General features: G+C 56.7%; 1 protein-coding gene across 1 annotated transcript in view; it reads right to left on the reverse strand.

Annotated features, from left to right (window-relative positions):
- The window catches only part of SHANK2 (SH3 and multiple ankyrin repeat domains 2), a 469,020-nt gene that overhangs the window by 296,100 nt on the left and 155,991 nt on the right, over positions 1–16,929 (reverse strand). The window lies entirely within an intron of this gene.

Genomic DNA, 16,929 nt, shown 5'->3' on the forward strand with positions numbered 1-16,929 from the left:
GGCCCTGAAATCCCAGAGATAGCGGCTGTTTCCCTTCTCTTTCCAAGCGGGCTGGGGATTCACTCAGGCCCCGCCTCCTATTTGTGGGGAGGCTGGAGAAGGGACAGCTGGCTGGGATGGAGACAGGGGCTGGGTAAGCAGGAGAGTTCCTGAGTCTATCTCTGCCTTAATGCAAACTTGCGGAGGCGGCTGTAGCCTCTCGACAGACAGGAGCCCCATGGGCAACTGAAAAGAGGAAACGAAACTCCAGAGGGTCTCAGTGGCCCACCAGCCCCGCCTGCCACTTTATCTTACAGAAGCGAAAACCAATTGTTGAAAAGGAAACTGTGTGTGCGAGACCCTTGCCCAGCTCACCAAGCCAGGATCAGGGAGGCAGCAGGTCCCGGGGGGCTGTGGGCTAGACCCGGATTCTTCCTGCCTACTCCCCACCTGATCCAAAATAGCAGACCTTGCTTCCTTTCTGCGTTGCTTTAGATAACTGCAATTTTAATATTAGTAGGCAACATTTCTCCATCTCACAATAATTGTTAAATGAATCATACTTTTATAAATAACAGGAGATATAAAAAGGCGTCTCAGCAATAATGCGGGGTTATCTTTGAACAAAGATGTAGGTGTCTGCAGGATTTGTAACGTTCCCGTCAGCTGGGGCCACAGAGGGAAGCTTTGCTCCTGGAGGATCCATTGAGGCCCCTGGATAATCGGGTAAGGGGCACCGATGAGGGGGCTTCAGAACCCTCCCGGGGTGGGGGTCTCTCCCCAGGGTGGTCAGACTCCCTGCTGATGGTAGCAGGGGTCAGGGGCTCTGGCAGGGGCTACCCACCAGTCCTGACGCAGTGCTTTAGAGTCAAGACCAAGGTCAGAGCAGGGACAGGGAGAGGGGATTTGGAGGGTTGAACTGGGGCTGGCCACACAGAGGATGAGGGTCCCCAAGGTGCATTCTGGAAGGACTGCAGACTCCAAACCCTGCCTTTGCCCCTCCCACCATGCAGCTTCAGCCTGTGCCCCGGAGTCCCCACTGCATGCCGGCAAATGCTGTCCCGGGGTGGGGTGGGGCAAGGGGCAGCGCTGTGGCTTAATAAAGAAAGCAAGAGCCACCCTGGGTGGCCCTTCTGAGAGCCCAGCGACGGGGGACATCTGGACTTCCCAACGGGGAAACTGAGGCTCAGGGAGCTGTGAGAAGTCACCAGTGCCCACCCCGTCCAACTGCTTAACGGAACCGCCCTCAACCCCCAAGGCCAGACATGGACACCTCTTCCAGAAGCCTTCTGGGTGCCTGGACACTGGGGACTGCACTGCAGGTGCCAGGACCCCACAGAGTGAACCTCTGCAGCCACAGACACCCACACGTCTCAGGACACTGAAAAGTTAACCACAAACAGAGCGATTTGTTGAAAGGCAGCCCCTGAGCTGGCTGGAGGGTAACCAGAATGACCACGTGCTAGAGACAGAAGGTTATCTCCCCCAGATTCATATGCTGAAGCCCTGACTCCCAGTGGGATGGTATTGGGAGGTGGGCCCTTTGGGAGGTGATTAGGTCATGAGGGTGGGGCCCCATGATGGGATTAGTGCCCTTATAAGAAGAGGCAGGGAGAGACATCTCTCTCTGCCACATGAGGACACAGAGAGAAGGCACCATCTGCAAACCAGGAGGCAGGGCCTCACCGGTACCTGAACTGGGAGGCACCTTGATCTTGGACGTCCAGCCTCCAGGACTGTGAGAGATAAATGTCTGTTGTTTAACGTGCCCTGTCTGTGGTGTTTTGTTAGAGCTGCCTGAACTTCAAAGACACCACATGTGGCAGGCTGTGTTGCTCTCCCTTACAGGCCCCCAGGGGTCCTCATGCCATCACCTCCACTCCCCCTACTCCTCCACACCACCCCTCCCCCCACAGGCCCCTGCCAGCCCCTCTCAGGTGCCCTGAACACCCCTCTGGGCCTCACCTCTGCTGTGCCCCCCACATGGACTCCTTTACCCTCCCCTCGAGCTGGCTTCTCTAACTCCCATCCTTCAGCACTCACTCTCGAGGTCGCCTCATCCCAGAGGTGTTCCTTGACCACCCTTTCTAAAAAGGTAACCCTCTTATTCTCTCTCTTAGCCCCGTGTTACTTTTCCTTCATCACACTTCTCAAAAACTGAAATCACACCATTTGTGAGTTTGCTTACATTACCGTATTTTATCCATAGGGACTGCGTCTGTCTTATTCACCACTTCATCACCAGAACACAGCTCAGCCTCCCAGTAGATACCTGTGCTTTTCTACCTTGATTCGATAAATGAATAAATGAAAGAATGGCACTTTCCTATCTCACATCCTGGACTTTGTCATTGAGGCTTTCACTGTGTTTGTCTCACTACGTGAAATATCTGTTTCTAGAACTCTTCCCACCATGAACACCTCCACCCCACAGCTGGAACCTTCTGGAAGGCATGGGTTGGGGACGAGCTTTACACAGGATACAACACAAGACCCGGCACCAGGTGGGAGCTTATAAATACATGTTCCAGTTATTTTAGGTCCTTGTTTGCCTATTAACATCTGGGTTGTCTCTGGGTCTGCTTCTGTTAATTGAGGTCTCCTTTGATTACATATCATGCTTTCCCGCTTCTTTGCTTGTCTAGTCATTTTTGATTCTATATCAGCCATTGTGTTTGATATGTTGTAGAGACTCTGGGTTTTGTTATCTTCCTCTGAAGAGTGTTGAGTTCCTCTGGCAGGGAGTAAAATTATCAGCAGAACACTTTGTCCTGTGAAAGCATGGCTTTTAGGCTTTTTGGGGAAATCTCTGTTGGTGTGGTCCTTATGGGATGTCCTGACTTCTGGGGCCCTTCTTGGGCTCTGGCAGAAACAAACTCCTCTAATGAGACAGAACGCAACTACACATTGTCTCCCCTTGGCTCATTAAGCTTTAAGCTACTGTGTTCCACTGGGACCCCTGGACTCTCATTTTGCACATGACAGTTCAGAAGTCAGTCAAGGATCTGAGGGGGGATTTATGTGCAGATTTGGGGGCTATCCACTTTCCAGCATCCCCCCCTGCCCCCCCACCCCCACCATTTCCAGCCACTCAGGTGGCCCTGACCCTGACCTCCAACTGCTGGATCCTCAACCCAGAGAAACTCACTTTGTATCAGGGAACCCCCTCATTCACGTGGATCTCACCTGGAGGACTCCCCTTCTGTCAAGGGTCCTGGCCCCCCTGGTTCCATCTGCTTTCAGTTACCTATCAATGGCTAAAAGCAGTTGTTGTTATTATTTGTTTGTTTGTTTGTTTTTGCCGTACGCGGGCCTCTCACTGTTTTGGCCCCTCCCGTTGCGGAGCACAGGCTCCGGACGCGCAGGCTCAGTGGCCATGGCTCATGAGCCCAGCCGCTCCGCGGCACGTGGGATCTTCCCGGACCGGGGCACGAACCCGTGTCCCTTGCATCGGCAGGCGGACTCTCAACCACTGCGCCACCAGGGAAGCCCAGTTGTTGTTATTTTTATATATTTTGTCTCAATTTTGTCATTGTTATCAGCAGGAGGGTTCGTCGGACCTGAGCTGCTCTGACATTATTGGAAGGTAGAAGTCACGGGTTCATAAACATATATTAAGCACACAAGCATCTCCCCAACTGCCCACCTGCATGCGCACACAGTATGTGGCAGTGAGTCCCTGATCTCTGTGTCTAGAGGCAGCAGGTATGTCTGTTGGGGAGGTGGTGAGTGTGTCAAAGCAGAGACAGGCCGGAGTGAGGAAGCCTGGCTGTTCCTTGACCACTGACCGTGGAAGCCAAGATGTACAGTTGTTCCTGGCACCATGGGTGCCCCTGCAGTCTGGTGGGAAGGATCACAGACACTGGGGAGGGTTTGTTTCAAAACAAGAATCCACCTTTGAAGATTTCAGGCCCCCACCTTTTAGATCAAAGTGTTAGCGGATCGAAACCTGTACAGGTGCCGGGATGCCCGGAGAATGAAGTGCTCGTGACAGCCCCGAGTGAGTGCCGCGACGGTCCCCGTGTCGTTCCCACCTGGGTTCATGCCCTCGCTAGCAGGTCCTAAGGAAGGTTTGTATTTTGGGAACTAATTAAGCCTCGGTGACTGATTTCACCTTCAAATGAATTCCTTCCCGGGCCGAGCTGGCAGCAGAGCTCGATCAGGTGCCACCATCAGGCAGAGCCCAAGTCCAGGCAGAACCCAACCGTGAGGGGCAGGAGGGGAGAGCAGACTCCGGTGAGCCAGCCAGTGGGCCGTGGCCTCGGAAAGTAAGGTGAAGAGATGCGGACGGCGGCTGCCTCCCATGAGCAATTTGGGATGAGCAGGGGGAGGCCTCTGAGGGCCGAGGCGGTGGTCGTTTCTCCAACGTTAATGCCCGCATCATCACTGTAGCCCCCCACTCTGAACACCCACCCAGCGCAGCCCAGGGCCGGCCTGTCACATGTTCCGTTCTCTCAACAGCCAGGTGAGGCGGGTCCTTTCGTGCCCATTTTACGGACGGGAAGATTGAGGCCCAAGCGGTGCCAGAACTCACTCAACCCCGCGCCCTTCACTCTGAGGCAGCGCTGGCCTCACTTCCACCTCCACCTCAACGTCAAAGCCAGCCAGGGGTGTCTCGACCGCTGGACAGGAGGGAGTGGGGCAGACCCTGCAGGGGGAGGGCAGGGGGCTCACCTGGGGGGCAGGTGATGCTGAACGGGGAAGTCAACTGACTCACCTGTGTGTGTCCTGATCCCACCTCTGCTTGGCCGTGGGTTCCACTTCCCCTGGGCCTCAGTTTCCCCATATGTCAAATAAGGGGTCAAGTAGAATGTCCACTAAAAGTCCTTCTGGCTGGCAAACCCGAGGACCTGTCAGTTCCGTGGAGCATCCTTCTCCAAGAGGAGAGGGGGTTCTTGGAACTGAGTGGCGCGATTTTCGGGGAGCTGGGCAGCCACACAGGGAGGCTGGAGCCTGCATGCCATGGGCCCCCCCGACCCCAGCGGGCCGAGGACAGAACCACAGGATCTTCAGGGCTGCTGGACAGGGTCCCACTTGGCTACCTAGGCCCTGGGGTACCTCTGAGACTCAGGTCAGGCCTCCCCAGGTCAAAGGGACTTGATGGATTTCACTGGGGCCCCACAGACACCTTGGCTTGCTCTGTTCTCTTGCAGAAATGTAGAAAAGATGTGGGGTCCAGAAATAAGACAACAGTCACCGCCATAGCAAAACTGGAAGCAGTAGACAATGACTGCTATGCGTGTCTCTTATCTGTCCCTTCTCCTCACGACCGTGCCAAGTGGCAACTCCTCCCCGTTATGCACTAGAGCAACCTTGAGGCCCAGAGCACTTCAGTAACCTGCCTGAGGTCACACAGCCTGTACATGGGGTGTGGGGGGGTGGTCTGCCCTTAGCCCCATCCCTGACCCAGCAGCTGATACTGAACCCAAGCCCTGCAATTCGATGTCCCAGAAGGGCCTGGAATTTCAGCCCTGACCTGGGTGCTTGCACCAGCCCCCGAGATGTCACCAGACCCTCTGCCTGTCCTCCTCACTCACTGGGCGAGCCAGCTCCTGCAGGATGAGGGGCCTGGCGGGGGCGGGGGAGGGTTGGGGGGGTGTCTACCTGTCTCTCCTGTGCTGTTTCCTACCTCATCCGGGGTGTCCAGCCGACACAGCCATCTACGTCAAGTCTCAGTGGCTGCCACAGCCTGGGAAGCCGTCCCTGGAGCCCACCCCACCCCATCTTTCAGTCCCAGAGGGGACCACCCCCTGCCCTATCAAGTGGTCCACCTGCAACCACAGCCCTATTTCCTGGCAGGGTGCCATCCCCGTGGGACTTGGCCACCTTCTGTGTGACCCCTATTCACTTGGGGCTCCTGCAGGAGGGGGGGACCTTGTCTGTCTCTCTCAGGTGCCCCGCGGCCTGCCAGAGCCACCACTGCTGCCAGACCACAGCGGGACAGCAAGGCTTCAGGTGATGCTCGTGTAGCCCCTGGGGACTCCCAAAGCACTTGTACACATCCAACATCTCATTAAGTCTGAAAAGACTTTCAAATCACTCACTCTTTTTAAATTAGAAGATAGTTTTGCCTTCCCTTGATTTGGGGCCAACACACAAGCTGGAAAGAGAAAGCCATTCTGGGGGAGGAAGCACCTTTTCCCCTCGGGGCCGCCTGGGCCGGCTCCCATAGACACCATGGGCGGTCCCAAGGTGGTCAAGATGTGGGCCACAGAGCCCCGGGGCCACGGTGGCTACTGCAAGGGCCCCTGCCATCCGCCAGTCCTGGTTGCACCTGTGCCGAGGTTTAGCTGTGTGACGACAGACAGGCTGAATGACCTCTCAGAGCCTGTAAGTGGGGCTCTGGTTGCATCCTTTGCACATGGCCTTTCAGAGGAAGTGGGAGGAGGGGAGGGGTCTTCAGCCCTGCACCCCCGGGGTTCTTCGGCCGGGTGTGGGAACCTCTGCATACCTCGCTGACCTGAGTCCAGGATTCTCTGCTTCATGGGACCCAGCTCCTCCTGGGAGGCAGGGGCTCACTTCATGCTCAGGGAAGAAGCCAAGCCCTGTCTCAAAGCTGAAGGAAGCTTCGCTGTAAGGCTCAGGGGTCAGCAAGCAGGGCTCCCGCCACCCGGAGGCCCAAGAGGCGGGCAAGGTCCCTCCACTCCACACTTCCCTAAGTGCCGTCCTTTAGGCCCGGGCTGGGAACCAGGGGACGGCATACACATGTCCCTGTGCTTCCACCTCCGCTCCCTGAATTCCATCTCCTCGGATGAGTGGCTGTACCTCCCTCATCTTCCTCCTGGGCTGGGAGATTGGGCCTCAGTGAATCCTCCCCCAAAGACCCCTCAGCCTTCCCTGGGAGGCGCCAGGACGCCTTTGCACCCCCCGTCGCTCCCCAGTTTATGTGCTGGGGGAGCACCCCAAGCTGTTCAGCGCCCTCTCCACGCCCAGCCCGGCCGGCTTTCCTCCGCGTCTCTGGACAGAAAGAACCTCCGGCGCCATCATCCCGACTAACCCGTCCTCCATGGCATCAGTTCAGCTCATGAATGCTCCGCTTAAAAAAAAAAAAAAGATCCAGCAAATGCCCCATTTTCTTAATGGGGTCAGCAGAGCACTTCCTTGTACAGAACTCCAGCTGTTCAGCCACCGCCCGGCTGTTCTGTTTCTGCCTGAAACGGTCATGCAATTTCGCTCTCTAAACTCCGAGTCTAGCCCACCATAAACAGCCACATATTCGAGAAGAATATTGTTTTTTGTTTGTTTGTTTTTAACATCTTTATTGGAGTATAATTGCTTTACAGTGGTGTGTTAGTTTCTGCTGTATCACAAAGTGATTCAGCTGAGACAAATATTGTTTAAAATGCCAGGCACACTTTCCAGTGTGGCACAGACTTGCCCACATCCTAGGATTCAGACACACCCGGAACAGCTGTGGAGGTGGACTGGGCTCTGCATTCTGCCCCTTTAAAGTACCACCTCGTGTCCCAACAAGTATGGGTCAGCCCGCCCCACGTCACAGAATATCTGGTGAGTCAACATGGCAAATTCCTCAGAGTCAGCCTGAGACGGTTTTCGGCTTCTCGCTTTTATAAACAACGCTGCCGAGAACATCTTCACGCGCGTAGCCACCCCCCCACTTCCTCTTTCAAGTCACTTCCTCTGACTCTATTCCCAGGAGCGAGTGGAATTGCCAGGCCGAAAGGTCTGAATGTTTCTATGGCTCTGGATACACTTTTGGTGAATTGCTTTCCCCAAAGAGTTATACCAGTTTATGCAGATGGGCAATTGGAACCAAATTGTCTCTTAAAAGGAAAAAAAAAAAATCATTTCTGGAGTGAGAAACAGAGAAAATGTGTCTCAACCAGGCAACGCGGTACATTGAGAAAAGCAAGAATATCAGGGTGCTAATAAGAGCACTCGTACCTGGAGTGGCTTATTAGAGGGGATATGATCCCACTCTGAGGGGCACCCCACCGCCAGAGGCTTTCTCCTTCCAGCAGAGTGGGCTGTGGTAGCACCAGCCCCTCCAGGTCACCAGGCAAGTCCACGGAGCTTCTCCTGTTCGGCTTCATGAACTTCCCAGGGGTCTGCTTATTAGCACAGACCGAGCTGACGACACCGGCCTTGCTGGAGCGGTCACCCAGGGTGTAGGAGGCTGTCATGGCCCCAAGGGCACAGGTGGAGCGAGGGAGAGGCAGGTTATGACGCCCCCGTGTCACTCGCACAGACTGTTCCCAGGAGTCCGAGGCAGAATTCAGAGGAAGCTGATGAAACTGAGATCCCGTTAGAAACAGGACGTAAGTGATGAAGGAGAGAGAGACGCCCAGTGAAATTAAGAATCAAACAGGTGGCCCTGAGTGAATGAATACACATTTCCCATAATTACAGAGAGACGGAAAACAAGGGACCAGAACAAAGGAGCAAAACACAGCGCGTTTCCAACTAGTTTGCAGCGCGGTCTGAAAATAGATGCAGTTCGACGTGGTGCTGGACTGGTCTCGCCAGCGCTTGACCCCGCGCTTCCTGCCATCGGGCTGCGAGCAACGCACAGTGGGCAGGAGAGCGCACAGATGGTCCCCGTCTCCCCCTGGGAAAAAGGTGGCCTAGGGCAGCGGCCAGGAGCCCAGGATACCGTCTGGGTGCACAGCAACCCTGAGACCTGAGCTGGGTTGCGTGGCTTTTGCAAAGTGGAGAGGCGGGGAGGGGGACTGGAGGGTCTGGGACGTGCCTTTGGGAGATGGACAGCCCTGTGCAAAGTCAGGGACAGAAAGTGGGGGAGGGACCTATCTATTTGGTCAGAAAAGGACAGCGCTACCCTTCGGTGGGCTTCCTGGGGGAGATATCTGGGCCCTCAGGGTCTCAGGCTACTCATCTGTGAATTAACAATAAGAACCACAATGGTGATGGTGATGCTGGCTGACACTGACCCGCCGCTGACAAGGTCCCAGCCCTGCTTTAGCGCCTAATCTCGGCACCAGAGCCACGAGGAGTAATACTATCCCACTGATACCAAGGAGGCAACTTCAGCTCAGAGAGGGTCAGTAACCCGCCCAAGGTCACAGAGCTGGTATGCAAGCCGAGGCCCGGAGTCTGCTCTCATTTAAACCCACACACACGCCGGTGCCTGGAGGACCCACCCGCAGTGGGTGCCATGGCCACCAAACGGGTTGATCCTAACGTGGAGCCGTTGGTGCATTTCCTGGCGCAGAGGATGTGCCCCGGGCACACGATGGGATTTGGGAATCGGTCTGGGTTTGCACAAGAGCACTGCGCCAGGGAGCCGGGCCTCCTTCTCCACCCTGAGGAGAGGTGTGACCTCAGCAGGGCCAGCGGGGCCCTGGAACAAGACGGCTGAGCCCTTTGTTTCATGGGTGAGGGGTGCAGGCTGACGCAGGCGGGGGCCTCCCCCCCACACAGGGTCTATGAGGTCCTCGGGGAGACTGAGACACCGGCCTCTGCTTTACGTCCCAGGAGCCGTCCCGTGGAGTCAGGGCTCCTCTGGCAGCTGGGATGGGATGTCCTCCCCTCCGTCAACACCACTCTGATGACGGGGTCCCTCAACGCAGCCTTGTCCCCCAGGGCAGCGCCTCTGCTCTGTGTTCTTAAGCAAGAAAGCAGCGCCAGGAAGCACAGCCGTCCACCCCAGAATCTGCTGTCGGTGTTAAAAATGCGGGGCGTGCCTGGCTTCCAGATCACGTGCGGAGAAGGTGACTGCCCCTCACCCCCCCGCCCCGACACAGGCATCTTGAATTAACTTCAGATTCTGCTAGAAAGGGGCCGGGCAACAACACCCTGCCCGAGCGTGTCTCTGCCCACGGCCACCGCCACACCTGCTCTCGCTCTACCAAGTGCTCGGTCCCCACCCTCGGCCGCCCGTTAATTCAGCCCGGGGCTCGGGGTCACACATGCAACATCCGAGCCACCTGAACGCGCCCGGGGTCTTCAGATAAATGAACTGACTCGGGGACTTCCCTTCCCTGGCGGTCCAGGGGTGAAGACGTCACCTTCCAACGCAGGGGGTGCGGGTTCGAGCCCTGGTCGGGGAGCTAAGATCCCACATGGCTTGCAGCCCAAAAACCGAAATATAAACAGAGGCAATATTGTAACAAATTCAATAAAGACTTTAGAAATGGTCCACATCAGAAAATTCTTAAAAAAAAAAAAAGAACCGACTCAGCTCTGCCACCCCCTGAACCCTCGTAATCTGGCCTCAGAGTGGGTCACCTGGGAAGGTGTGGACCAAAGGTGGGGGCAGGACTCCGGGGGCGCCGGGTGCGGGGGAACCGGCCAGCGCGGGGCACGGCTTCCTTGCGGCTCTAGCAGGCCTGGCAGGGCCCGGGGGCAGGAGGCTGTGCGTCCACTTTCAGCTGCTGGAAAGAGCGTGTAGTCCGTGGCTCTTGATTTTACAGCCCACGAAGAAGAAGGAGGGGCCTCTCCCAGGACAGCGTTTCTCCCCGAGTCTCTTAGCTACGGCAGTATTATTACGACTTCCTAAAAAAGCAGCCGGCACCCTGGATTTCTACATGAAATCTGATTTTAAACGCCACGACTAGTGACTGTTTTATAGAAATGTGTCTTAAGGTACGGGTTAAAGGAGCTGCTGTTAGCCGCCGGGAATTTGGGGGCTGGGGGGCTGGAATGACAGCTGCTCCCTCTCTGAGCAGCCCCGCGGGGGGAAGCAGGCACCCCCCAGCCCACCCCCGAGCACCCCACCGGGCCCAGCGCAGTCACACGGCGGCCTCGGTGTTGACTCAGCGCGGCTTTCCCAAAGTGACCTGGAGGCAGATGGTAGAAAACAGGTTCCACAGTCGAGTCTGGGAAACACCAGGTCAAACAAAGTCGGGGAGCACCTTTACAGCAGGACCCACCAGGGCCCTTAACGCTCTAAAGTGTGTCCCGAGGGTCCAGGAAGGGTACAAAGCGGGCAGTGTTTCCAGCGGGATTCCGCCCCAGAGCCGCGTGTTCTTGCAGAACAGCCTGGAACTCACTAGAACCCAGGACTCTGCACGTGCGATCGGGGCGCAGGCGGCAAGTTTCCCACGGCGCACCCGGGGTACGATCGCTCTCACATTCAGAATCAGAGCCCCCGACTCATCCCACGGGGCGAGCCTGACCCCAGCCCCTTTGGAGACCACGAGGAATCAAACGAGTACGTGATTCTAAGAACCAGCGCCACAGGGACACTCAGGCCTTCTGGCCCGGTGGCTCTGCTCGGGGCTTTATATCCCGGGAGGCCTGAGCCGCGAGCACGGGTGGCTAGGGCGCCCAGGCCATGGTCAGTGCTGCAAACAGGCTGGGCCGAGCGCTCGGGGCGGGGAGCAGGCCGGGCGCACCCCCTGGGACGGCAGACGGGGTCGGCGAGGACAGTGAGGCTGTCCCCTCCGTCGGGGCTGGCGGCCGAGGCAGGCCCGGCCAAGAAATGAGGGGCCTGGCTGGGGCAGAACCACACATCCACCCGAGGCAGCCCCGGGCAGGCGACCTCACCTCCGGGCCTCGGTTTCCTCCTCCTCCAAATGGGAAACGCAAGTGCCCGAGTGAGGATGAAAGGGGCTGACACACACGTTAGCTATTCCTGGCCCTTTGCTCCCTTTGAGAGTTCTTCTTGTGGCGTAAGGCAACCAAAGCATCACGTCACATCCACCGACAGCCGCCATTTATCCAGCCTTTGGGCTGATGATAGGGGTAGATGTTTCATTACCTTATCTCCTTTTTCGAAAAATTATTTTTAATGATGGTCAAATACACACAACATGAAATTGACTATTTCTGGGAGTCCCCTGGTGGCCTAGTGGTCAGGATTTGGCGCTTTCACTGCTGTGGCCCGGGTTCAACCCCTGGTGGGGGAACTGAGATCCCGCAAGCTGCACGGCATGGCCAAAAAAAAAAAAATTTTTTTTTTCTCCATTTCTAAGTGTACAGGCCAGTGGCGTTAAGTACATTCACACTGTCGTGCGGCCATCCCCTCCATCCCTCTCGAGAACTTCTCCATCTTCCCAAACGGACACTCTGTCCTCATTCAGCACTAACCCCCCACCCCCTCCCCAGCTCTGGTCCCACCATCTACTTTCTGTCTCTCTGGGTTGGGGACTCCAGGTCCTCCTACGAGTGGAATCGGGCAGGATTTGTCCCTTTGCCTCGCTCAGCGTGTCCTCCAGTTTCGTTCATGTGGTAGCAGGGGCCAGACTTTCCTCCCCGATTCCCTTGAATCGCCACAACAGTGTCAGGAGGTCGATACTCAGACGGCCAGAGGGGCTCAGAGAGGTCAAGCGACATGCCCAAGGTCACACAGCTCCACCTGGGACTTGGCCCTGGACCTGTGTCTGCTCCAAGCCCCACCCTGGCACTGGCCAGCCTCACGCCCACGAGGAACAGAGGTTTTCACTGAAGTCTCCCTAAATGAGAAGCCTGCATTCAGCGGGGGTAGGCGCGGGTGGTCTACCCCGTTCCCTCCTACTCCCCCAGACAGTGTCCAGAGCTGCTGAAGAAGCCCAAGGCACCCGTGGAAACCGTCTCTGCTGAGGAACGAGTGTCCTGGCTGCTCCTGGTCATTCTGCAGGATCCTGGCTCCGAATGCCCCCCGCCTGGGGTGTAACTGTGCCCGCATCTCATGCGGGTCAACGTGGATCACAGCTGAGGGCTCAGGGCGCCGCCCAGAAGGACCCCGGCAGGCCGTCGAGATTGTGGGGAGGTTAAGGAGGAGGACCCGCGGGGCCGGGTCTGGACAGGGGTCCCCAAGCCCAAGCGTATCCTCCTGTAACGTGGGCACACTGCCGCTGTGTGCCCCGGCTCAGAGCGAGGTAACGAGAATGGGATTATCTTTGCCCTGAAGATGCACAAGTGTGGCTCCGGCCCTCCAAGAGGCTCTGGGAGGGAGGGCGGGACCCAGCCCGCAAGGGACTGTCAGCTCCCGAGCAGAATTACCGGACCCTCCCGATCACGCCCAGGTCTCCAAATTGTCCATTCCACCAAGCCCTTCCTCTCCAACCCTTAGATCCAAACCCCAGAGCCTCACGGGGAAAGGACAGACCTTCCTCTGGAAAAGATTGCCTCAATAAAGGCAAAAGAAAGGTCTGGCGTGGCTCGGGCTCCTGCCTGTCCCCCCTTTGTGTCCTTCTATCTTCTTCTGTAACAGAACCTGGCCCTTCAGCTGGTCACCTGGTCACCCAGAAAGAAGATGGCATTTCCCTTCTAGGAGGGAGCCGTGTGGTAAGGTCCTAGCCAACAAGATGCAAATGAAAGCAATGTTGCCATTTAGGAGAAGTATCCTTACAGGGTGGGGACATGCCTGCCTCCTACTCCTTTTCCCTTCTGGCTGATTAGAATGATGATGTGATGGGTAGAGCTGAAGCAGCCACCTTGGACTATGAGGGAAACTGGGAACGAAGTCCACAGAGAGTGGAGCAATGAGATAGAAGCACCTGGGCCTCAGACACCATGGAACGCTGCCCCAGGGCCGGAACACCTAACTGAAATTTTATTGGAAAGACAAACTTTTGAAAAATTTGGAATTAACTTGTTACTCACAGCCAGATCTCACCATGACTATTAGAGGCTGGCAGTGCTGATTTTCTAATACCCGAGAGAGGAAGAACAGAGTCATTAAGAGCTTTGGGGCCAGTTGGACCAGAGGGTGAGGCTCAGCTCCCCTGATAATACTGAGTGGGTGCAAGGGTCAGATCCCCGATGGCCCCCATAGTCTGGTGGAGAGACGGACTCCTAAACAGATAATCACAATACAATGTGATCAATTAATAAAAACCACAGACCCAGGGAGCTCTACCAGGCATTATGTGCCAGTTCCTACATCCCTGCAAGTAATAAAACACAGCTCCCTTTAAAAGCAAGGCCCTATAGGCCATTCTGCATGCTGGGGAGCAGGAATCTGCAGGGTCCGCTGACCCGGGGGGAGGTCTGGGGGGTGGTCTGCAGAAGAGACAAGGGCTCCAGTCCAGACACGAAACACTGCTCTGTGTCAGAGCGTGTGTCCGGCTATCATTTAGAAGGTGCCCCCTGGGAACGGAGGGCAGGGAAGGCTAAGGGCGTGACTCTGTGTGATGCAGGGCGGGGGCGGAGGACAGTGGAAGGCAGGAAGGACTGAGGCTGTCCCCCTCGAGGATGGCAGCGGGGTAGGACCTCGCTCCTCCGTGAAGCCCAGGTCTCAGGGGGGTGCGGGGTGTTTTCCTTGAGACCCACACCCAGGACAAGTGTGTGGATAGGAAGGACCCAGCATGGGGTCCAGGGAGGTGGTGGCTGCCTTGGCGAGGCCAAGAGCCAGCTGGTCTCTGCACCCTTGTCCACAAGATGAAGCTGATGTCCCCTGACCCAGCGAGGCAGGAGGCTGTGGGAGCTGTGACTCAGGCACGCTTGGGGGCGGGGGGGTGGGTCCCGGGGGCCACGGCTGTAGTACCTCTGGCACCTGGCGTTGGGTGTGCGTGGACAGAGAGAGACTTGGCAGGTCCGACAGGCCCTGGAGAGCCCATGGGATGGAGCCAGACTGTTTCAGGGAGTGGACTGCAGAACCCCAGCTGGGCGGGGCTGGACCAAGGGTCCCAGAGCCTGCCACAGCCCTGATGCCCAGAGCCCTGAGGGCTCCGGAACCTTCCACCACACCAGGGAACATTCCCCACCTAAGTGGATGAGTGTGGAGCAATGCTGGAGGCTGAGGAGCAGCTGGCGGCATCTCTCTGCTTTCTTCTCTTTCTTCTTTTTCTTTTTAAATTATTTTTTTCTTTCTTTCTTTTTTTTTTTTTCTCTGCTTTCTTAATGGGCCAGCGGGGACCCACGTTGCTCCCTCTTGGCGGGCACGACACAGGCAGATGTGTCATCCAAACAGCACCTGTCAACTTGGAGTGTGCCTCGTGTGGGATGGTTTCTGAGCGCCTTCGTGGCTCCCAGTTAAAGGAGGAGGTAAAACTAAAACACGGGTGTGATCTCTGAATCCGTGTCCTGGCGCTGCCTCAACTTGCTGCGAAGTGGGCGGCTCCAAAGAGCAGGAGTGGATTCTCCCACGGTTCTGGAGGCCAGGAGTCCAAAATCAAGGTGTCAGCAGGGCCGCACTCCCTCTGGGGGCTCTGGGGGCGGAGGCTTCCTGCCTCTTCCAGCTTCTGGGGGCTCCAGCGTCTCTCGGATTGTGGCCGCCTCCCTCCAGGCCTCTGCCCCCCTATCTTCTCTGTGTGCCTATCTGCATGGCTCTGTGTCCGAAGCCCCCTCTCTTCTCTTATAAAGGCGCCAGCCAATGGATTTAGGGCCCATCTTAATTCAGTACGACCCAATTTTAACTGAACTAATTAAATGTGCAAAGACTTTACTGCCAAATAAGGTTACATGTGGAGGTTCTGGGTGGACGTGAGTGTTGGAGGGGACGCTATTCAACCCATTGCGATCTCCCAGGAATACGACGTATCAGTGTAGACAGTGATTATCTCAGAGGGATGGGGGTTTGGGCGATTTTCACATGCGTGTATATTTGTGTAATTTCTGTGAAGATCAAATATTAACTCTCTAAATCAACAAATACATTTTTGATAAAGAGCCGAATTATTTCAAGCCCCCAAGGCCCTTTGTTAACCATCACGTGAAGGAAAGCCACCGCCACCCCCCAATAATGTTGGCATAAATCCTGGTGAATCCACCCCACGAGAAGGTGACCAGCTGATGGTTCAGGAAAGCGTGGTGCCTTACACTTGTGGCCGCCACCGCTACCCAAACGAGCCCCCGGCAAACACAAAGTAAGGCGCTCGAGGGAGAGGATGAGGAAATGGGCTGAGCGACTTCAGAGCCAGCCCTCTGGGGACCCCAACCCGCCCTTGACTCTCCTGCCTCCAGGGGGCCCTCTGGAGCCGGGGAGGGGCTAGGCGCAGACCCCAAGACAAACCTCCATCTCCCTGTTCAGGGATGAGCTAGGAAAGGCCCTTCTGGAAAGGGAGCTGCAGGAGCTGCGGCTGGAAAACGGACGGACTCACACTCGGAAAGGCTCAGCCCCCGGCCGGCAAGCACAGCTGTACAATCCTGCGCCCCCCCACCCCCCGCCCCCGGGAGCAGGTGACACGGCAGCAAAGCCCCCGGGCCCTGGCCAACCCATCCTGAGAGGGGAGGGGACTGGTCTCCCTTCTGCATCGGTGGCCCATTTCAGGAGGGGACAGGGGCACCGGCCACACTCAATTATGTTTCTGCAGAAGTTCAGAAGCGTGTTTCACCCACGGCCATCGGAAACCTGGCCCCGGATGTTCCAATTATCATCTGTGGCGCGAGGTGGCCTGGGGCCTAGTCCTGCTGTCCCAGAAATCTGGACGCTTCTGTTGACCTGTTATAAAGAAAGCATGGACGGCCCTCTGGCCAGACGCCAATAGGTGCCCCTGCGGCCCTGGCTGTATGCACAGCAGGCTCGCCTGCTTGTCACCGACTTCATTACGAGCGATAATTAAAAACGCTTGCCCTGTTCTCTCCTCCTCCTTAATCCAATTTGGTCACGTGAGGAAAAGAGCTTGGAGGAAACAAACAAGGTATTCTGAGCCCAGGGGACCGAGGATTCAGTGGCTGAGAAGTCAGCCGGCTTCTGGAGAAGTCTGGAAAACTGATGGCTCAGCCCAGCTGAGTCACAGGAGACTGCGGGTCCCCCGCCACTGTGCCCCACCCCCTGCCCCCCCGGCTCAGGCCCCGTCCTCCCAACAATTCCAACAACCTACGGACAGTAGCTCTCCAGTCAGCCTCTTCTTTCTTAGTCCAGCTGAAGCCAGACGGAGCCTCCCAGAAAGCAGCTGCAACCAGGGCCCTGGTTTGGGAATAGTCCACAGCTGCCACTACCCGGAGGGACTCCTAGCCCCTCCCACCTGCCTACGACGGGTCCCTGGACAAGGGGAAAGCATCACCCGGCACCAGCACCGTGTGCAAGTGAGCCCGCCCCCCAAAAGCCGGGAGGGACCCCCAGAACCAAGCAGATGATGAGAGCGATGGAGACGGTAACAGACG

This window comes from Kogia breviceps, chromosome 7 (assembly GCF_026419965.1).
Source record: "Kogia breviceps isolate mKogBre1 chromosome 7, mKogBre1 haplotype 1, whole genome shotgun sequence".
Taxonomy (NCBI): Eukaryota; Metazoa; Chordata; class Mammalia; order Artiodactyla; family Physeteridae; genus Kogia; species Kogia breviceps.